Below are 25,017 nucleotides of genomic sequence, written 5' to 3'. Positions count from 1 at the left end.
CTGGTGATTTCACAGTTGCATTAGATGGAAAGGGGGAGCCATTTTTTGGTGCAGAAGCAGACTCTTAGCACACACCCAGCTGCTTACCATGTGGAATCATGCACAGTATTCACAAGCGAGTGGGGTTTGAGGTTTCAGTCAGTAATGCAAATACATTCAGCATCACTAAGGCTGGTTGCCCTTGCTGGAGTGTAGGCAGTCACCCAGGTTACAAATGGTGCTGGTCTGAAAAAGCAGTTTGGACATGTGCTTTTTAAAAAATCTGAAAAGTGGATTCATAATGTGTCAGTCTGTAAAAGTGATTATCACTTGCCAAAAAAAAGAGTAGTAAGTGTGCTTTCAAATTGGCAAAGAAATTTCGTTTAAGGGCCTAATGTGAAAACATGACTCTGTGTGCAAATAGGAATTACAGGCAGAGATTTATTGCGTATTGCTCTGGTGATTTCACAGTTGCATTAGATGGAAAGGGGGAGCCATTTTTTGGTGCAGAAGCAGACTCTTAGCACACACCCAGCTGCTTACCATGTGGAATCATGCACAGTATTCACAAGCGAGTGGGGTTTGAGGTTTCAGTCAGTAATGCAAATACATTCAGCATCACTAAGGCTGGTTGCCCTTGCTGGAGTGTAGGCAGTCACCCAGGTTACAAATGGTGCTGGTCTGAAAAAGCAGTTTGGACATGTGCTTTTTAAAAAATCTGAAAAGTGGATTCATAATGTGTCAGTCTGTAAAAGTGATTATCACTTGCCAAAAAAAAGAGTAGTAAGTGTGCTTTCAAATTGGCAAAGAAATTTCGTTTTGTGACTAATGTGAAAACAAATGTAGTAATATATTTAAATAAAATAAAGGAATTTTTTTCTAGTTTTTTTCAGGTATTGCTGAAGAGCAGTGAACAAAATTTAAGATGCCTACAAAATCCAGAGTAAAAAAAGACCACAAAAAAAACCTATATTTGAAGACAACTGGAGGACCTAAGTTAGTTGAAGATGCTCATGTTGGGAAAAAGAAAAAATCTTCTGGTAAGCAGACAAAAATTTTTCTAAAGAACATATTCAAAAAAAGGAAAAATGTACAAAATGTCTGTACTGGAAAGAATGATTTCAATCGAAAAGGACAGGAAAAAATTGAGAATTTAGTTAATGCAAATATACCTTCTGCAACTAAAAAGATTAACTTAAACAGAAAAACAGCGTTTAAAGAGATACGTAGAAAAATGTTTCAGAGAAGAGTTATGTCCAATTTGATAAAGGATGTGAAGAAATATAAGCAAAAAGGTAAGTTTTATAAGAGAAAAAAAGAAATTGAAGCCATTGCAGCAAAGGCATTAGAATTAAAAAGGAAACTATTCATTTTAATTTTGAATAGGATGCGTACATTAGACAAAATGGTTAATGTACTGAAATCACATAGCAAAAGGAAAAGAGTAGTGAACAGAACAAACTTTTCTAAAGTGTTTTTAGGAAAATGGATGCATAGTTCAAGTAGTGAACCTTTTTTTAATGAAGAGAGTTATTTTCAAAGTAATAGTTTGCTGCATGCAGTTGACACCAGAGGTCGTGCTTATGAAGTGGAAAATGGTTGCATAATGGAGAAGGAGATAATGGTTCCAAGAGATGAGGTACAAGTGATGGCGGATGAGGCTATGGGGAGACGTCCTAAAGCCCCAGTGTACACTTGGAATTGTAGTAGTATTTGCACTGTGCGTCAGGAATCTATTGATAAATTTCGTGAGTTTCTAAGAGAATATAGTAAAAAAAGTGTAAAACAGAAGATTAAGGTGCTTCAAAGTCTGGATCCATGCAGAGTGAGAGAGAATACTGGTTTGCAGGGTCATTCTCTGGCTTGTCTATCTAGAAAAGTGTGTAATAGTGTTTTCCATCATTTTAGGATGCTGGCTGTTCATCATACTGAAATGAGAAAGTTTGTGAGACGGTTGTATTTTGCTAAAAGTCCAGCAATAAAGTTAGATGAATTGAATAGGGCTCTGTTCCGTGGAACGGTATCAGATGTAGAGAAGGTTGTTGATGAAATTCAGTTTTGTTTCTTTGGTCCTGAACAAAACAGTGCAGAGAAGGACACAGTAAATGAGGAAGAAGTGGAAGAGAATGTAGAACCCTCTGTAAGTAAGACATTTAATGATCACATAACAAAATTTGCAATAATCTCTAATGAAAGACCAAATATTACTTGTATTTGTTGCCGCAGAACTCATTATAGAAAACAAACTAGGAATATTGATCTCTACAGAAAGAGTGAAAATGAAGATAATTATAAGTGGAAGGATTTTGCCACATATATATTTCTTGAAAATTGTTTTGAATTGGGTGAAGATCAGCGTATTTGTAAATACTGTTACAACAAGTTAGAGGAAAATAGAATGCCGACCAGAGCTGTACATAATAATTTAGAATTGGATGCTATTCCTGCTGAACTTTCTGAATTAAATACATATGAGTCTATACTCATTCAATGTGTTCATCCGTTCCAGACCATAGTACGTATGGAGCCCAAAACTGGTAAATTACCTCCTTCAGATTTACTGAGAGGTTTAAAAGGTAGAGTGGTGTATTTGCCCTTGGATTTGAAAAAAAATATGGAAACTATTGATGCGGATACTTTGGAAACTGAACCATTAATTATTCTGGTTAATGGTGTACCTACTAAGAATAAGAAGATTTGGCAGGAGCTGGTAGATGTACGGAAAGTACAAAGAGCAAATTTGTATTTGAAAAGGAATAACAAATGGTATGAATCAATTTATATAGAAGAAGAAGAAGAAGAAGATTTACAAGAAGACACAGAAACACCAACTGGACAAATTGAAAAAGTGGACAAGTCAAAGGAAGAAGAAATTTATGAACATTTTAGCATACATCCTCTTCATTCAAAAGAAGTTATGGGAGACAATATTGATCTATTTCAGATGAAGAAAGCAAAAGAAACTCCCGTGAGTGTATGGGAGGAGAGCTTGGAAGCTCGATGTTTTCCCCAGCTGTTTCCTAAAGGAAAAGGAGGACGATACGATGAACGTCCGGAACAGATTCCAGCTTCTGAGTATCGGACTACAAGACTATATGCTGAAGATCCCAGATTTCGACAAAGTATTCCTTATTTGTTCCATCTTTTATTTGAAAGCGACTTGTCTGCATTGTCTTATGCAGTAAATCACATTTTAAAAAGTGGAGTACATTTGCAAAATGTGTCTGCTAAGGATTTTATGGAGAAAGTGCAGCACCGAGATGATCATTTGGAAACACAACTGATCAATCTGATGGCTTGTCAGCGTGGGACAAATGAATATTGGTACCGACGCCATGGTGAATTAAAATGCATGTTACGGAATTTAGGAACACCAACATGGTTCGTTACCCTAAGCTGTGCCGAGTGCGCTTGGGATGATTTACTGGATTTTCTACGAGAGGCAAATTCAAACATTAAAAACATCGAATACAAGACACCAGGAGAACTGTGCTCATTGGATCCGGTTAATGTTTGCAGATATTTCAATCATAGATTTGAGGCTATGATGTCCTTCATCTGCAATAAAAAAAATCCACCTCTAGGAGAAGTAGTGGATTTCTTTTGGAGAAAAGAGTACCAGGCAAGAGGTGCTCATCATATTCATATGCTGTTGTGGATCAAGGATGCCCCAAAGTTTGGAACAGATACTGATGAAGCAGTGTTATCTTACATTGAAGAATATGCAACATGTGCTATACCAAAAAGCACAGAAGAGAAAAAGTTAAAGGAGCAAGTTTTACGTTTCCAAAGTCATCGGTGTGGAAAATACTGTCGACGGAAATACAAGAGCAAAGATAAATACTACACTAAATGTCGATTTGGATTTCCTAGACCTGTTATTTCAAATGGAAGAGTTAACAGTTTTATGTCATCTGTGAGACATACTATCACAAGAAAATCACCTAAGAATACCTACAACCTTAAAAGAAAAGAAGAATTAAAAAATATAAATGACTACAACCCAGTGATTTTATCCATGTGGAACGCTAACATGGATATACAGTATGTAGCTGACAATTCCATTGCTGTTGCTCGATATGTAACGTCTTACATTACGAAATCAGAAAAAACAGAATTGAAGGAAATGTGGGAAGAGATTTCTCACGAGAAAACTGTCAGTAAGAAGCTGTACAGTTTCAGTTTGAAGATGTTATCGCATCGAGAAATTGGATCCTACGAATGTTCAGATAGGTTATCTTCTGCAAGTCTCTACTCGAAATCAAGAAGAATAATTTGGGCAAGTTTAGGCCTTGCAGCAATGAGAAATCGGGTACTGAAATCTGTTGGAGAAATTGAATATTTGGCCGAGAATGACCCAGAAAGTACAGATATTTTGAAATCAAACATGTTGGACACATATTATCCCAAGAGAAGTCATCATCTGGAGAACATGTCTCTCTATGAAGTGCTGCAGAACTACATTTATTCACGGAAAGCCACAGAAGACATCAACAATGGAAAATATAAAGTCATTGGTGAGGAAGGATGTTTGGTGAAGCAAACAAAAGGAAGTTTGATAAATCACAGGAAGCTGAGTTGCGACACTACTGACAAAAAGGAATTTTACTACTTGGCTCTTTTACAGCTGTTTAAAACATGGCGTACAGAGGATGAACTACTGGGAGAATTTCAAAGCTATGAAGATTCTTTTAATGCTTGCAAAGACAGCATACAATGCAGTACATTCTCAACTTATCTGCAAATGTTAAATGAAGAAATTGAACAGGAAACTACAATTGCAGCAGAAATAGCTAGAGACAGTTCTCAGGACAGCCAAAGTTCAGGAACACTCAGTCAAGATCCCCTAGGACAACCAATCGTTGAAAATGAAGCATCAATAGCCATGAATGAAGTGGAAACGGCTATGAATCAAGCTCAAGAAGAATTTATAGACTTACAAAATTTGGAAAGACAACTGAAAGAAGAGCAGCAACAAATTTATGAAGAGATCAGAAACAAAATTGATCACGGATTTCTACATGAAAAAAAAGAGTGCTCATGCACATCATTTCATCCAATCAGGATGTATGTAAGCGGACAAGCTGGAACTGGAAAAAGTTTCCTAATAAAAGTCATCAGAAGCTACCTACAGCAAAAAACGGATTCTACTTTGTCTTGTGTGGTTACTGCTCCAACTGGGTTAGCAGCATATAACATAAAAGGAATCACTTTACATCGTTTGCTAATGTTACCAGTGGAGCATGATAACAAAATACAATACAACAAGCTAACTGGAGAAGCATGCTTGGAAGTTTCAAGAGTATTGAAGAAGATGCAAGTTCTCATTATTGATGAGGTGAGCATGGTATCAAACTTAATGCTTGCCTTTGTGCATTTAAGAATGCAGCAAATTCTGAAGACAGACTATGACGTGTTATTTGGAGGAAAACACATCATAGTTTTTGGAGATCTTTTGCAACTTACTCCAGTTAAAGGACAACCAGTGTTTAATACTGTGACACATGAAGACACGAAGAAGTCATTGGGAAGCATCGGTAATACAAATATTTGGTCCTTCTTTGAGTACAAGGAACTTACTACTAATATGAGGCAAGCAAACGATGAAGAATATGGAAGTATTCTGAAAGATATCAGAATTGGACTACTCACTGAAGCTGGCAAAAAAGCATTACAGAGTCGGCTGCTACATAATTTATTTCCAAAGGAAGAAATAGTTGCAGAGAAGATATACAAGAACATTGCAGAAAACAAAAGTGTCATCTGCTTAATGCCAACTCTACGTGAATGCTCAATATTCAATGAGGAGCTTTTGAAATTGGAAAAGGAAGATATCAGGAAATTGGAAGCAGTGGACAAAATTGAGGATGGAAGAATTACTGTCACATTAACAGGCACACTGAAAAATAAATTGGATTCACTAGAGAAGAACATTTCCAAAACAGCTGGATTAGAAAAAAATCTATATGTTTGCATGAACTGTAGAGTATTTTTAAGGAGAAATTTGGATGTTGAAAAAGGTTTAGTTAATGGAGCTAGGGGAAGAGTTGTGGGTTTTATTAATTATCAGAAAAAAGATGGAATTGAATGTTTAAAAATAAAATTTGATCAGATAGAAGAAGTTAAAGACATTTGTCGTTGTTCAGTTCGTTTCATGCTTGTGAAAGACTTATATGTACGTAGGAAGCAGTTTCCGTTTTCGCTAGCATATGCTGTAACTATTCACAAGTCTCAAGGATTGACTGTAGATTGTGCATTTGTGAACATTGGTTCAACTGTGTTCAAAGAAGGTATGGCATATGTTGCTTTGTCACGAGTGAAAACATTATCAGGTTTATTCATGATAGACTTTTATGATTCAAAAGTTAGTGCTGATACAAATTGTGTAAAGGAGTATAATAGATTAAGAAGAAGCTATGCTCCTCATTTAGGTCAGTATCCTGTGTTGGAGAAACGTGTAGTTTCTCGTAAAAGGAGAAATGAGAATATCTGTAATGAAGATGTAGAGAGGAGGAAAAAAAAGAGGAGTGATGTAATTGCAAGCAAAAAGAATAAGGAAAATGAAGAACAGGTTGTAGGATGTCATTTTGAAAATAGCTCTGGTGTCAACTGCTACGCTAATGTAGTGCTGAATGTTGCATTTTATCTGGAAAGTTTGCAAGAGCAGATAATAGTAAATCAGGGAAAAAGATTCTGTTCTGTGCTGAGTCTCCTTTTTGAAAAGCTGAGTAATGATAAAACTCAAATAGAAAGTGCTACTGAAATTAGAAAACTTTTAGATGTATGTTCAGGACGAACACAGTTTTCTCAAAATGTACAGCAAGACGCACAGGAATTCTTGATGTATTTTCTTCAGGTACTGGAAGAAGAAGGGGTTCCCATTGAAAATGTATTTGGTCTCTCTTATAAATGGGAACATAGTTGTGAAAACTGTTATAATATATGTGGCTCTAATGTTGATAATGAAAGGTTTATTTATTTAACATTGCCAGAGAGTAAAACAGTCACTTTTGCTAAATTAGTTAAAGATGCTAATCATAGCATGCAATGCGGTGAGTGTAAATCTGACATGTTTTCAACGTTAATTTTAAAGGAATACGGACAGTATGTAATTTTAATGATGCAACGATGTAGAGCTGATGGTTCAAAATTGGATACTTTAATAAAGAAGTTTACAGGACAGCAATTATCAATTTCAGGAAAAACTTTTGTAACAGTTGCAATAATTTTCCATGATGGACCTACTGTAACTTCTGGTCATTACACAGTTTATCTTAAATGTGAAAAAGGCTGGACACTGTGTAATGATTCCCAATTGATTTTTAAGCAACGTTTGCCTTTTGATTTAGCAAATTCCTATCTAATCTTCCTGAAACCTAAATTTTAGAGAGATTTGGCAACATCTGGACAAAACAATTTTACCATTTTATTGGATTACCATTTGGAATTTACAAATAAAAAGATTTAACAAATTATCATTTGGCCTAATGGAAAGGTAACCAATTGTAATGTGGAATATTTCCATTTTTTAAGGAAACTTTGGAAAACCAAAAATTTAGAAAAAATCGGTAACATCTGCACAATTTAAATTTTGGAATGTTATTGGATTGCCATTGGAAATTTTTTCAAAAAAGATTTTTAAAATTACTATTTGGCCATGCGGAAAGGTAAACAATTCTATTGTGGACTTATTTAATTATTAATAAATCTTTCGGAAACCAAAATGTTACAGAGAATCGGTGAGATCTGTACAATTTAAACTTTAGATTTTTATTGGATTACCATTGGAAATTTAACCAAAAAAGAATTTTAAAATTACTATTTGGCCTAAAGGAAATGGAACCCGATGTATTGTGGAGTTATTTGAGATATATTATTGTGATTATACTTCTGAAACAAAAATATCAGACGGTATTTTAAAGAAATAAGTATTGATATTAGATGATATTTTTTAAGAATATTATGCATTTCTATAAAGTTATGTTTATGCAAAAAGAGATTGTGGGCTTTTTTAAAACAATCTTTGAGACTGTTAATTTTTTTTTCGCCTGCTGTTAAATGATGAATGCAATTGCTTTCACAATTTATAGTGAAATGCAATATATTCTGAAAACAGCAAAAAAAAGGCAAAAATATTTTTTGAAAAATATGTAAATATGTGTACTGTATTATAAAATGTTTTATTAAATATTAATACTTTTTTCTTTTTTTTCAGATTGAGATAGAACATTTTCGAAAACTAGAACCATTTTTAAAGCAATTAAAAAAAAATGTAAATGAATAAATATTTTTTTGAGTGGGTATGGTAAGTCAATAATATCATGGTCCCTTTTTTCCACTTCTCTACAATCACATTTTCAGTTTTTAATTGTAGTCTCTCAAGGACCTTGTAATGTGATAATTGATTTTTAGTGTTTTTAAAAAAAAAAAAAAAAAAATTACGCGTACCGTACGCGTACGGTAAAAAAAAATTTCAAAAAAGTTTTTAAAAACATATATAAAAAATAGATGAAAGGTTGGCTCTTAAAAGAGCCGTTGTGTTCATGCAGGGACAGAGGAAAGATAGATTGGGAATATTAGATGGTACGACAAGTGTGCTGATCTATTTTATTGTTCACTAGGGAAATACTGGTCTCCCTATAACTAATTAGATCATGACAAGTGGCGCACCGTACTTCAACCCTCACAAACCGAGGGTTAATTTCCAGAGGACCAGAAAAAGGAGATGCTCCCCCCACAGATGAAGGGCTCACCTGACCTGCAGAAGAAGGACTCGGCACTGCAGATGATGGTCCAGGCTGAGCTGCTGTGGATGTGCTTGGTTGATTTACTGAAGGGTTACCTTCAGTAAGTCGAGCACGTGTCCTTCTGTGTACATCCTTAAGGTGTCTCATCATGGTGTGATTCCCAAAGGAATACTTCCTGTCAGGATTCCCTCTTGAAAGTACACGCTTACACAGCTTACAAGTCACTAATGGTGCATTTACCTTTTGCTGGCCTTCTGGAAAAGAAAAATACTCCCATACGTAAGAGGTCTTTTGTTTCCTCGCTCTCTGCCTCAAGGTAGTGCTGCTAGCCTCACTCTCAGAAGAGCTCTGCTGTTCTGCCATCGTATCACAAAGACAACCCAGCTCCTTCTCCTAAGGGATCACAAGCAGAAATGAGGGGAATGGGTGTGGTGTAGGAGAGTTCTAGAACTGAAAGTAGTTTCAACCAATCAAAAGTTGTGTTTCATGATCACATGACCTACCGTACGCTTACGGTACGCTTACGGTGCGCTTACAGCAAAAGTACGCATGCGCGTAAAAAAGACACGCACACGCGCGCATGCGCAAAACAGGCACGCCCCTTCACTTCCGCGTAACGTGCGCGTGCAGCGTACGCGTTACGCGCTATGCGCGCGTGACGTGCGTCTACGCAAATTGCGTAAATGAACGCAAACAGCGTAGAAATCTAACATAATTACAGCAAGACGTGCGCTTACCGTACGCGCACGGTAAAAAAAAAAAAAAAAAAAAAATGTATTGCTAATAATTTTTACCTGTTTATTTTAAAAAAAATGTAAAATAAAAACATATTGTAGAATTTTTAAAATTTAACCATAGTCTTTAAAAAAGGATAGAAAATTAAAATAAAAATATGTAAAAAAAAAAAGAAGAAAAAAAAAAAAATTAGCATTTAAAAAACTTTGCAAATTCACTGAAAAAACCATGGGTTTCACACACGTTATAGTTAGGAATTAGCATTTAAAAAACCTTTGAAATTCACTGAAAAAACCATGGCTTTCACACACGTTATAGTTAGGAATTAGCATTTAAAAAACCTTGGAAATTCAATGAAAAAACCAAAGGTTTCACACATGTTATAGTTAGCTGGACATTTCACTCGTAAAAAACCATTGAAATTCCCCCGTTATAGTTAGTTCAGCTAACTATAACTCGCGCGCCCGCAATGCACTACTGATGACGTCACATATTACATCACTCATGACATGGTCAGTGACATCACTCATGACATCACTCATGACATCTCAAATGACATCACTGATGACATCATCCTTGTGATAGAGTGGTAGACCTCCTCTCACCCTAATATAACCTTTGATACACACATTTAAAAATAGAGACTGAAATTTTCAAAAAAATGGACATACCAATAACAGTTACAACAACCTATTCAGTAATTCTAAGATCCACATACACATCCACTCATCCACCAACAATCCTATACAGTCACTCATACATGTACTCACACATCATATGTACTCATACACCTAAACATCCTGTAACACAATGCCACTCATTCATAGAGTTACTCACACATAGTCACTCATGCTAATAAAGAATCAAACATCCATTTACCTGCATATACAGTTATACACACACCACCACACTTACTTTTACAGAAACTTACACATACTTAGTCTTTTAAATAATCACTTATAGAAACACATACTTATTCATACAGGCACTCTTCCAATCTCTCACTCGCACATATACTTACTTATATACACCAATAGTCATATATACTAGTTTAAAACATATGTAGTTACTCATAAAGACACTATTGAGACAGTCATTCACTCACTAACACACCCATACACACACTCATCCACCCATACGGTCCTACAAACATGCTGTCTTCAACACATACAAACAGTGAGTCACTCATTCATGCACCTATGCACTACATAATAACCCCCACCGAACCATGAAGACACTCAGACACTCATACTGATACTCAAAAAACCAACTAATAACCTATATAGACACTCATGTAGCTACTCACCAACCCATGCAGCCACTTATATACAAAGTGAGAGACTGATACAGGTATTTACTAGGCCTGGGCAAAAATTTCGTTCCGTTCGCGGAAATTGCGATATTTTGACATTTTTGCGTTCCGCGGAGAGCGCGAAGATGTCAAAAATTCCGGTTTCCGCAGCTTGGCGATAATTTGTTTCTTGCTCGCGCTGTAAAATGATACATTCTCGCGCGCGCGCGATCGCCTTACCTGATTCCCTGCGTTCGCCGACAAGTTTTCTTGATCCGGTCGCGTTCTCCATGAGATGTTGTATTGTTTTTAGCCATTTGCGCTGTCTCGCGACAGTTCGCGCCCGCAGTGACGTCATGCGTCGCGCGATCACGTCTTTCTTCTCGCGATCATGCACCGCGAGAACAACTCAAAACAAGATGGCCGCGCCCGCAAGCAGCCACATGGGTAAGTTGGCGACCCGCAACCATGCAGAAAATCGCGCGAACATGCCGGAAAAAACCTTCCGCATCTTCGCGATATTTCTGCTTGTTTGCGATAATTTTAAACATTCTCGCGATAATTTGCGAAGGTTAATTCCGCAAATTCCGCCCACCCCTAGTATTTACACATTTAAACATTCCTCACTTAGCCATGTATTCATAAAGATACACTTAATCAGTCAGTTACACAATCAATTTTTCAAAAACAAATCATCAATTTAGACACTTATATACTCATTTATTCTTCCATCGACCTTGAGATATACATATATTAAACATATTTAATTTTCAGAAAAACACACATTCACTGGATGATGTCATCAGTGATGTCATTTGAGATGTCATCAGTGATGTCATGAGTGATGTCACTGACCATGTCATGAGTGATGTAATAAGTGACGTCATCAGTAGTGCATTGCGGGCGCGCGAGTTATAGTTAGCTGAACTAACTATAACGGGGGAATTTCAATGGTTTTTTACGAGTGAAATGTCCAGCTAACTATAACATGTGTGAAACCTTTGGTTTTTTCATTGAATTTCTAAGGTTTTTTTAAATGCTAATTCCTAACTATAACGTGTGTGAAACCCATGGTTTTTTCAGTGAATATATATATATATATCTATATATATTACCTACTGGCGGTCGCCAGTAGGTAGTTATAGTTAGGACCACGTTTCCATAGGAAATCCGCAACATTCTATTTTGAATAACTTTGGCGCCGGTCGACGAATCCTCGCGAATTTTTCAAAATAGGTGGGGCGCTACGCTCCGCTCCTACCCTGAAAGTCTCGGGGGGATTCGTCAAGCGGGGGCTGAGATAAAAGGGGGGTCACAAAACGCGTTTTTCCCATGCATTTTTCCATAGGACCTTTAGACAGGGCTACAGCCCGAACGGCTGAACAGAATTACTAGAAATTTGGCAGAGAGGTAGTCCTCAGGTCAAGGAAGTGCCTTTTGTAGGTTTGGTGTAAATCTGTTCAGTAGATTCTGAGAAAATAGCCTTTAAATCAATATATATATCTGAGCCAGCTTACGATGCGCTTACGGTACGCTTACCGTACGCGTACGGTGGCGTGCGCGAGCGCGATTCTGATTGGCTCTTAGATCTAAGTAAACATTCGAATCGGCCGAAACCAGGAAGCGGCGGCCGCCATTTTCTCTCTCGCACTGAGAGTGATTTTTAAAATATAAAGCCCAAAAACATGTAAAGGGGCTGTTTAGACAGCTCCCACACACATAGCCATGTTGAGGGAGTCCCCAAAGATCCCCCAAGGCCAAAAACGGAATTTTTAATTTTTCAGTAATTTCGCCGATTACGCTTACCGTATGCGTACGGTAAAAAATTTAAAAAAAAAAAAATTATCCACACTCTCTCCACCCCGTGTGCAATTGGTGCCCGAAGGGCACCAATTGTGCATGGCTTATAAAATATACAAAAAATTAAAATATTACCTTTCAAAACGAAGTGCATCATATGTCCTCCATGTGCGCACGGTGCGCGAAGCGCATCGTGCGTACATGGCCCATCTAGCGTAACGTGGGCACGCGGTGCGCGTAGCGCACTGCGTGCCCACCGTGCGTGCACGGCACTAACTGCGTAAAGTGGGCGCGCGGTGCGCGAAGCGCACCGCGTGCTCACTGTGCGCGCACGGTGCGCGAAGCGCACCGTGCGCGCACGGAACGAACTGCGTTAAGTGGGCGCGCACGCCACAAATGGCGTAAAGTAACTTAGCATTTAAAAAACCGTACAAATTCACTGAAAAAACCATAGGTTTCACACACGTTATAGTTAGGAATTAGCATTTAAAAAACCTTGCAAATTCACTGAAAAAACCATAGGTTTCACACATGTTATAGTTAGCGGAAATTTTACTGATAAAAAACCAATGAAATTCCCCCGTTATAGTTAGTGCAGGCAACTATAACTCACGCGACCGCAATCTTCTGCTGATGACATATGTGTCTTTATGAAAAAAAAATATTTGTAATATATGTATAGCTAAAAATGTATGGAAGAAGACATGGGCAAATAAGTGTCTAAATACAGTATTAGCATCAGCAGAGGATTGCGGTCGCGTGAGTTATAGTTGCCTGCACTAACTATAACGGGGGAATTTCATTGGTTTTTTATCAGTAAAATTTCCGCTAACTATAACATGTGTGAAACCTATGGTTTTTTCAGTGAATATATATATATATATATGTATTTTATACAAAATGCCCTGAAGCTTTCACAGAACGCACTCAGCAGCAGGCCCACCTTCCGGTTATTTATTGGCAACTCTCCTTTGCATCCAAGTCCATTAATTAGCTTTTGCCTGACGCGTTTCAAGACTCTTCGTCCCTCCTTCATAGGCAGCTTGCAAGTGAGTACAAATTGCTTTCCTTTTATTTAAATGTCTCTTAATTAGTTTCTCCGCCCTCAGTGGGCTGTACTCCATTCCTGGCATTCTGGAACACGTAGTTCAGGGAAGCAGCATTGTATTCCCCACAGTGGGTTCGTACTCACTTGTTGAATAAAAGCACATTTTTTTCTATAGTAGAAGGTTGAATGTGCAGGAAAGTTCGTTATGCCTGGCTTGCTGCGCTGTATTGGTTGAAAGCAGTTTACACCACAGCCTCTTACTTTTTCAAAAGATGGTGCAGTCCTGTCACGACGGGGGCCGCCGTGTGAATTTATTTTATACAAAATGCCCTGAAGCTTTCACAGAACGCACTCGGCAGCAGGCCCACCTTCCGGTTATTTATTGGCAACTCTCCTTTGCATCCAAGTCCATTAATTAGCTTTTGCCTGATGCGTTTCAAGACTCTTCGTCCCTTCTTCATAGGCAGCTTGCAAGTGAGTACAAATTGCTTTCCTTTTATTTAAATGTCTCTTAATTAGTTTCTCCGCCCTCAGTGGGCTGTACTCCATTCCTGGCATTCTGGAACACGTAGTTCAGGGAAGCAGCATTGTATTCCCCACAGTGGGTTCGTACTCACTTGTTGAATAAAAGCACATTATTTTCTATAGTAGAAGGTTGAATGTGCAGGAAAGTTCGTTATGCCTGGCTTGCTGCGCTGTATTGGTTGAAAGCAGTTTACACCACAGCCTCTTACTTTTTCAAAAGATGGTGCAGTCCTGTCACGACGGGGGCCGCCATGTGAATTTATTTTATACAAAATGCCCTGAAGCTTTCACAGAACGCTCTCGGCAGCAGGCCCACCTTCCGGTTATTTATTGGCAACTCTCCTTTGCATCCAAGTCCATTAATTAGCAGGGTGTGCGCACAGTAAAAAACCAGAAAAAAAAATAAAAAATAAATACATAACTTAGCATTTAAAAAACCGTACAAATTCACTGAAAAAACCATAGGTTTCACACACGTTATAGTTAGGAATTATCATTTACAAAACCTTGCAAATTCACTTAAAAAACCATAAGTTTCACACATGTTATAGTTAGCTGTACATTTCACTCGTAAAAAACCAATGAAATTCCACGTTATAGTTAGATCAGGTAACTATAACTTGCGCGACCGCAATCCACAATGTGTAATTTCAGATGTCATCATTGATGTCATGAGTGATGTCACTGACCATGTCATGAGTGATGTAATATGTGACGTCATCAGCAGTTTATTGTGGGCGCGCAAGTTATAGTTACCTGATCTAACTATAACGTGGAATTTCATTGTTTTTTTACGAGTGAAATGTACAACTAACTATAACATGTGTGAAACCTATGGTTTTTTAAGTGAATTTGCAAGGTTTTGTAAATGATAATTCCTAACTATAACGTGTGTGAAACCTATGGTTTTTTCAGTGAATATATATATATATATAGATATATAGATATATATATATGTATTCACTGAAAGGTTTCAGGGGCGTTATAGTTCGCTGGACATTTCCCTCGTACAAAACCCTAGAAATTCCCATGTTATAGTGAGTTCAGCTAACTATAACTCGCGCCCCCACAATGCACTGCTGATGACGTCACATATTACATCACTCATGACATGGCCAGTGACATCACTGATGACATCACTGATGACATAACTGATGACGTCATCCATGTGATAAATTAGTGCATCTTCTCACACCCTTTGATATACTCAATCAAAATTTCAGACGTCCATTCTCAAAACCATAGATACTCCAATACCAATAACCACATACCCACTCATTGACTCTTAGATCTACACACACATCCACACACTCACCTGTACAGTCACTCATACTTACAGTCACTCAGTACAGGACTATCATATGCATTTAAACACCTACATAGACACTCACACACCACCAATCATCCATAGAGGTACTCTCACACCTAGTCAGTCATGCAAATAATTAATCACACTCCCATTTACTCACCTATGCAGTTATACACACACAAGTTCACTTACTCATAAAAATAGTACCACATTCTTACGTTCTTATACAATCACTGATACAAGCACACACTCATCCATACAGCCACTCTAACAATCACACACTCTCACATATACCCACTTATATACTCTTACACACATATATACTGACTTTCAAATATGTAGTTACTCACACATGTACCACTGAGATATATATTCAATCACTAACACACCCATACATACACTCACCCAACCATACACTCCATCACAGATGCACTCTTAAAACCATGCACCCATAGAATCACCCACTCACACATGTATGCACAGAGGCACACACCCCACCCACACAAACACTCAGGCACCCAAACAGATACTCAGACAACCAATCAATAACCCATAGAAACTCTCATATAGCTATTCACAAAACCACGCAGCCGCTTATACACCAACAGACAGACAGATACAGACATTCACACAGTTTAGTCACGAGTCTGGAGTAAGATACGTTTAATGACTCACTTATAGAGTCAGTCACACACCTACTAAATCATCCATTCACACACTTATACACCCACTCATTCTTCCATAGGTTTTTCCCTATATATATATTAAACATATTTAAAATTTACAGAAACACACACTCACTGGATAACGTCATCATTGATGTCATCAGTGATGTCATTTCAGATGTCATCAGTGATGTCATCAGTGATGTCACTGACCATGTCATGAGTGATGTAATATGTGACGTCATCAGCAGTGCATTGCGGGGGCGCGAGTTATAGTTAGCTGAACTAACTATAACGGGGGAATTTCTAGGGTTTTGTACAAGGGAAATGTCCAGCTAACTATAACGCCCCTGAAACCTATGGTTTTTTCAGTGAATATATATATATATATATATATATATATATATATATATATATATATATATATATAGATATATATTTGACCAGTCCTTTATTGACATTTAATACACTTGGCGCGAAAAATATTTTTGGTAATATACACTATGTCCTGCCATTATGTGCAGCCCTGGGAACGCTGGCTTAAAATGTTGTCAAGAGGAGAGTGGTACCAGTACTAGATCTCTCCCAGACACTAATGCTGCATATGTTCTTTCCCAGGGGCATGGGTCAACGTGCTTCAAACCCCAAGCTTTTCAGGGGTTCTCTTCAGGACCTGGACCTGGTCATTTCTTCAATTATGTGGAAATGGGGGGTTCCAATGTCAACTCTTGCCACATCAGTTGTTTTTGGGAAAATCGAATTACTTTGAATAGAGGCGCACAGTACCGCAATCTGTATTTTCACTTTTGGACTCCTTATCACTGCCGTCGTTGTGGACAAAACCTTCAGAGTGTTGAGTCGTCTTTGGTTTGTGGCACAATGTTCGGCAATCTGTATTCCCACTTGAGCTCTCTTTTTCGTTGCCCTCGTTATGGACAATGCCTTCAGTGTTTTAACCTGTTCCGTCCATTCCACAATGCTTGTGAGTCTAATTATGCGGATGTTGAAGGTCTCCCTCGGGCCCTAATGCATTGCATCAAATGGGAAAAATATTGGAACACAAGCCAAATCCCCGATTACCTAACAAAAGACCATCTCGAACCTGAGCATATTACTCCTCCCCAATTACAGTCAACAGTGGCAATGGGAAGAAGATGTGTTTAAGCAGATTGTAATGAAATCCCCATCCTGATAATTGTTCGAATGATATTTAAGCGTCTCTTTTTGGCTGGAGACTGCAATTACACAGGAGGCGCCATGCTGGATTCAAGCAGTGCTGGTATATCTAATGGCTCCTGCGAGCTTCCTGTTGCTTTAAATGGGCCAGCGCCATTCTCTTAAAACCAACGTGGGCTATTGAGTCTTGCTGTTCCCTGGTATAATCAACTAGCAGACAACACAGCAGCGTTTACTGCTCTTGACGCGGAGGCTGTGGGGGCAGGAAATAATGAGTAATTGAAGTTCGTTTTGTCTAGCAAAATACGATTTTTATTCACTTTTGGGACAGACTGGTGAGCACATGTCGCTGCATTTTGTTACACACAAAAACCCTCCCCAGAATCAGCGCCATCGCCTAGATATTTTTCTGCTTTTAGCTGGAGAGAAAGCGAAACAGTTGCCGAAAGATATGGCCTGATGCAAAAGAGAACGCATTTATGTGTTTACATTTCTACACTCAATAAGCTGCAGAGCACCCCAGTATAGAAGTAGTTTTATTTTGAATAATTCATAAAGATCCAAGGTACATCGGAGAGTGCTTGCCACGGCATTTTCCTCAGACCCACAGAAAGCAAGCCCCCAGGAAGTGTTGTAACAGTCTGGCCAATTATAATATGGTGTACACACATGTAACTAATGTGCAGCCTATTTATTTCATCTCAGTGGTGGGTGATCATTCCTTCTTCGAGGGTGGCCTTTTTTGGACAGCACTCAGGAGAACAGAATAGAGTGTACTTGACCCACTATTTCTTCTTTTAACTGTGTTTGAATTTTACGTTTTAGCATTTCGACGCAGCATTATATAATTAATACCTATCCATTTCTTCAATAATGTAGGTGGCATGAAAGGGTTTGTAAAACACTACGCGCGGCCCGACAGCAATTTAGATAATAAATCTAAGTGCCTTAAATAGGGATCTACTTCAATAATTAGAAAACAGCGTATTCTCATTGAAGTGGTGCTTTGTGAAAATATGATTTGAAGTTCAGAAAGTTAAGCATAAAATACAGTAACCTAACACACATATGAGAAAACCCGAGCCCCCTCCCCCCCCCCCCCATGCTAAGCCTTTTTTTGCTATTTGGGTACTTCACGCTTATTATGCCTCTGTAACTTTTTGTCCACATAAGGTAACCACGCTAAATTTGCATCCTTTTCTTCCAACACCCTGAGGATTCTAAAGGTACCTAGGGTTTGTGGATTCCCCTGGAGGGAACTCAGAAATTAGCCAAAATACAGCAAGATATCATTTTACTTGGGAGACCATGGGGAACGCTGGGTGGTAGGACTTTTGTGCCGGCGCAGCGATATCAGACAGAAATGTGAGGAAAATGTTCTTTTTCCCAACTAAATTTGAGGTTTGCAGGGGATTCTGAGTAGAAAAACGCTGGGGGATCCACACAAGTCATTCCACCCTGGGCACCCCTGGTGTCTAGTTTTCAGAAATGTCTGTATTTGGTAGGCTTACCTAGATGGCCGCCGAGCCCGGGGACAAAAAACCCAGGTGCCCCCTAGCAAAACCAGGTCGTTTTGTGATAGATCATTTTGATTTCTCCACAATATCTTTAGGGCCCTTGCTTGTCATGGGTACTTGGCCCACCCACACAGGTGAGGTACCAAAATTTATATCGGGAGACCTGGGGAAATGCTGGGTGGTAGGGTATTTGTGTCAGCTGGGTGATCCTAGAACATTTCCACACAGAAACATAAAGAAAAATGTGCTTTTGTTAAGCTAAATTTAAGGTTTTCAGGGGATTCTGGGTAGGAAAACGTTGGTGGATCCACGCAAGCCATACCTCCCTGGACTACCTCTGGTGTCTAGTTTACAGAAATGTCTGGGTTTGGAAGGTTTCCATAGGTGGCCGCGAGTCCAGGCCCAAAAACCAGGGGTGCCCCCTTGCAAAACCAGGTCAGTTTGTGATGCATCAGATGCACTCTCAGTCTCATAATCATGGTCAGAGGATGATTCAAAAAGCATACCAACTACCTACTGATCAGTAATACTGTGGCTAGCCATAATTCGTACCTATAAAGGTAACTTGGCAAATAAGTCAACAACAACAAACACTTTGTTAAATAAGTAATAAACAAAATATGGCTTTATCACAAAGACCTATATACGCCTGAACGATACCACTCACTTGCAAGAAGCTGCTAGATTCACCACCACCTACTCTGCACAGATACCGGAAGGACCAACAATAGCCCACTAAAAAAGAAAAGAAAATTACCCATAAGACAACGCAATACACATTGTGAACAAATCCAAGAATTTCACATTCATAACATAAACTAAATATGCTGCTATCATGACATCACTTACAAAAAAAAAATAATGCATGACAATAATACTCATTTGGAGTAAACACAACAGAAATGTTTTTCTTACCAAACATATGCAACTATGCAAACTACGGATCAGCCATTGCCAAAACCACAAACAGGAATCAAAAGCTTTGCACTAGAATAAAAAGGGGACCTAAAACATTACAATCACATTTGCAAATAATGCACCAGCCCCCATACAAACCACGAGCCAAGCCTGGGGGCAGATTAACCTAAAAATATAGCAAAAATATTCAGTCCCAAAAGAGGAGCGACCCTTGCCCATGTGGTCTCTCCCCCAAAACAGCAACTTAGTGAAATCAACATCCCTGGTGTCTAGTGGCTTCTGCCCCCTTAGAGGCACTTGTGTCTAAAAGCATCAGGCCACTCAGCCCCCAAGGAAGGCAGAAACAGTCAAAATAATCACCCCCTAGAAGGGGAGCAACCCTTGCCCATGGGGCCAATCCCCAGCAACAACATACAGCTATCTGTGGTGTCTAGTGGATTATTCCTCCCTTGGAGGCAGGTATGTCTAATAGCATCAGGCCAATCAGCCCCCAAGGAAGGCAGAAACAGCCAAAATAATCACCCCCTGAAAGGGGAGCAACCCTTGCCATGGGGCCACTCCCCAGCAACAACATTCAGCTATCTCTGGTGTCTAGTGGCTTCTGCCACCCTTGGGGGCAGATGGGCCTAAAATCATAAGGCCAAAATATTCACCCCAATAAAGGTGAGCAACTCTTGTCCAAGGGGCCGCTCCCCAACATCCCAAAAATAAAAACAATCCCTGGTGGCCTAGTGGCTAATACATAAAAATATAAATAATCACCAATCACCCGCCAAGGAGGGCAGAAACAGCCAAAATAATTGCTCACCAAAAGGGAGTGACCCTTTCCCAACCCAAGGGGCCGCTCCCTAACATCGCCAAAATTGATACAAATAAAGAAATTCCTGGTGCGTATTGGCTTCTGCCCTCCTTGGAGGCAGATGGACCTCAAAACATAAGGCCGATCTGCCCCCAAGGGGAGAAGAAACGGCCAAAATAATCACCCCAATAAAGGGTAGCGACCCTTGCTGTAGGGTCCGGTCCCCAACATCCCCCTAAAAAAACCCTGGTGGCCTAGCCTAGTGGCTAATAAAACAAAAATACACCCGAGGGAGGCAGAAACGGCCAACAATAATGCTCACCAAAGGGAAGCTGCCCTTCCCCAAGGGGCCGATCCCCGCCATTTGGAAATTGAAAAACAAAATTCCTGTTTATAGTGGGCATTCCTGCTGCATGATTGCGACCACATGGGATTTTCTAGCAGGAATGCTCCAGAGAGACAACGGAGTTAAGGAAAACCCTTTCCTTTCCCCTCATGCCTCTTTAGTTAACCTCCCCTCCCCAGAGAGAAACACACCTGCCTCCCTCAACGTGCTCGAAGCAAATGACTTCCAGGGTTGTCTGACAACACCTAATGAGGTCAGCGCTCAGGGCGCACTGTCGCCATCACATGACGTGGGTGTCAGGATACGCGATATTTAGCGCCTACCTAATCATCAGACTACATCTCCCAGGAGGCAAAGTGGAGGAGGAGTCAGCATCTACAAGAAGATGCAGCGTGCGCCCGTGAGCGTGCATAATTCTGAATTCAGAGGTTTTTGATTCCGGCGGCGTTTTTGGTAAATCCACGAAGAGGGAAGCCTCTTAGAGTGCTCGCCGGAACAAATACCAGTCCTGCTAAGGACATTCCCGGGGGCCGTATCGCTCATCGGATGGTGAGTGAAGGCTTTCAATCGGCGACGGCGTTTACACCGGATGGTGAATGCACGCCAATGAGACTGAATGGGCGGCAGTGAAGTAACTGCTGAAGCCTTTCTTTGATTATTTCCCAAAGTATTTTTAGTTTCTGAACAACTGTGAGGTAACCGCATTCGGTATTTGAGGAACAGCTGAGGAGCTAAACTTCAGTGTCAAAAGAGGTCAAGCGTGTTCTTCTCTTGTGCAACAAGACAATGTGTCAATAAGAAAATTTGTGTTGGAGAATTTCCTTCCCATCCTCTGGAGGAGTTGTTGTATGTTGGTGGATAACCTGGAGTGTGTAACTAACGCTTTACCTGTTGTCACGAACCTGAACTATTTTTGGCCTCATGTTTTCCTTTTTTGTCGAGACTTGGTTTCATGTTTTATTAGCTTGATGCCCACAAAGAGAACCGGTAAGCAGGGAGACAAGTGAGAAGACAGGGTGTGTTAGGCACAAAGGTTTAGGGGATGTGGGAGATGGATGTGGCATGCCTATGTGTAAAACTGATGTGTTCTATCTTGTAGGACTATCCACCAAACAGGATTGGTTATTTTCAGGAGCTATGTACGGGCACGAAATACTTTGATGGATAAGGTAGTTATGTCCTCATAGTGAGACCATATGAAAGTAGTCATATATGTTTAAGTGTTTTTTGATCTCTGTTGTTTTGTTTTATAGGTTCTCATCCCTGCTGTTCCCTACCTTTCCCTTCCCTCACTTGATCGCCCTAATACTCTGTGACTTTCTAGTTGGAGTTTGGGGATGTCAAGGGGTGGACACCTTATTGCGTCATCGGGACCCTGAGTAGTACGAAAACCTGACAGTGGGGGATGGGAGCTGCGGTAGGGCTTCTGCTGCCATCCCTAGTGGGGGAAACAGGAAGGGCGGCCCACGGGTGGAGCGGCAACACTTCCCTGTGGGTGGGTGCTAGGACAGATGGGAGCTGTCTGATGCACATGGCCACTTTGGCGTTGGATGGCTCCCGGCCGTCCGCACGCAAGGTGTTAAGACTGTCTTAAGTTCCAGAAATTTTATGTTTTGGAAATAAAAGTGGGAGTAAATAATAACTTCATTCCAAGAACAGATTTGCAGGAATAAATAGAACCCCTATGCTGGATATATGGGTCATGCATTATGTCAGGAATCCTTTGCGGCTTCTTGTAGAGGAGGGTAAAAGCCACTGGATTTTACCAACTTGAAAACAGACGTTATTGGTCTAAAAAATCGAGTTGATATCCAAATTTCTTCTGTGCACTAGTATAGACAGTTCACTGACACAACCTCGACATCAAAAATATTGATGTAAAAATACAGAATAAAAATCTACTCTCTATACTCAAACAAGTTTGTACAAAAATACAGAGAGAAATAAATATCGTTGTAAAAAATATAGTTGTACAAAATATATATAAATTAAAATGATAAATATTAACCAACGTGTAAGGTGATGGCGGCACTGCATTTTTTTTCTACTGGTTCATTCCAGTACATTGTGTCCACCGCAGGTGGGATGTCGCAACCTATGTTCAGCATGGTGCTACGTGATGTCCTGTCCGCTAGGATGACCTACAAGGACCGATACATCCATTTCCCCAGGAGGCATGAATTAGCGGCTGTGAAGGGTGATTTTTATGTCCTTGGCCACATCCCTAATGTTGTTGGTGCCATTGACTGCACACATGTTGCCCTGGTTCCACCACAGGAACGTGAGCACATCTACAGGAATAGATAGCATTTCCATTCAATCAAAGTGCAAGTGGTATGCCAGGTGGATATGATAATCTCACATGTCTGTGTCAAATTTCCAGGATCAGTCCATGATTCCTACATCCTGCATAACAGCATCGTACCCCAGCTGATGGCAAATCTGCATCCAGAGCATGCTTGGATTGTGGGTGAGTAGGCAGAGTCAAGTAGTATGCTGGATGTGTGACATGCTGTTCTCAGCTACTGTTTATATTACAATATTGGTCTGTGTATCTCACACCAAGGTGACTCTGCATATCCCAACCGGCCTTGGTTGCTGAGCCCACTAAGGAATCCCAGGACCCCGGGGGATGTCCGCTACAATGATGCCCATGGGAGGACTCGTCGTGTGGTGGAGCCTATCTTTGGTCTACTTAAGTCACAATTTCGCTGCCTGGACAAGACCGGAGGGGCACTGATGTACTCTCCTCAAAAGGTGTGTCAGATCGTAGTTGCATGCTGCATGCTCCACAACCTGGCCTTGAGGAAGGAGATTCCCCTTCTCCTGGATGATGATGAGCAGCCGAGGCCCCCGCCTGCAAACCCAAACATGTACAGTGATGAGGATATTGGAGAAGAGGAAGGTGTTGACCTGCGCCAACAGCTCATCAACCGCTACTTCCCTTGGAGGTGAGTGGAAACGTACAATGGTGCCATTGTCTGCAGATTTTGTTTTGCTGAAAAGGCCTAGGTGAACTTTGTGACTGCTGCCTGTTGTTGGCTCTGTGCTGGCTGCTAATATTTCTGGGACAGGGTAGTCATGCCAAGCTACAGGATAGGTATGTTGGTACTGTTGCTCATTGTGATGTGTGCAGAATTGTGTACCTTGATGACAAGTGTTGTGTAATGTCTGTGATGCCATCACCTGACAAGTGAATAGTGCTCTCTTGTGTTTTCCTAGGTCCCTTCAGCCTCTTGATGCCTCCAAACCATTAGTGCTCCTGGTCCATTGTAAACAGAGTCAACATTGTGCATCCTGTGATAAAAATGGAGCTGACACGAACACATAGGTGTGTAAAGAGTGCTTATTTACAATGGGTATATGTGACAGGGAAGTGAATATTTACAAAAAGGTGAAAAGTGGATCAATGAGTTGTCAGTGATGGAAGATGAGACAATCGAGTAGTCACCACATTGATGTGGTGTCCCAGTCCAACAGACGCATGCCATTAACTTGGCAGTGTCGGTAAGGACAGTCAACAAAGTCAATGGCTAGGTGAAGAGGGGTGCCATCATGGCTGGCTCCTTGACTGGCATTTGGCGGTTGCTTTGCCACGGGATCCTCCTGGGGATTTCTTTGGATGGCCCCTTGAATGTTTGGCAGGGGGTGCCACTGCTGCGAGGTTAGCAGGGTCGAGGACTCCCCTCTCTCTGTGGCCACAGAACCGCCACCAGATGGCCCATGAGGCCATGCGAGTGTCTATGGACCTCAGCAGCAGGCGGAGCTCACGAGAATCTTCAAGAGCCTGGCCTGTGTGTCCCTGGGCTCCTTCATAAGCAAGGACTCCGACGATGTTGGCCAGGGTTTTGGTCCCAGTGTCTGGTTGGGTATGATGCCCAGTTGCCCTCCAACCTGCCCTGCTGTCCCAAACCTGTGGCGCCACCACTATATGCACCTGCGTACTCTCCCTGCCCTCATCATATTGTGGGGTGGGGTGCTCATCCTCTGAGGCAGGGAGAGTGTTGCAGGCAGCACTTGTAGTGGTGGTGGTGCTGGTGGAGGTCGCACAGGTTGTTACAGCAGGGGTAAACATAGTTGTTGCTGCTGATCTGATGGCGGGGGGGGCAGTGGGGTCCTGGAACCTGTTGCGCCCTGGAATGCCTGATGGGCTGGCTTCTGG

The sequence above is a fragment of the Triturus cristatus genome, chromosome 11 (genome assembly GCF_964204655.1).
Source record: "Triturus cristatus chromosome 11, aTriCri1.1, whole genome shotgun sequence".
NCBI lineage: Eukaryota > Metazoa > Chordata > Amphibia > Caudata > Salamandridae > Triturus > Triturus cristatus.
Note: the sequence above shows the minus strand (reverse complement) of the source record.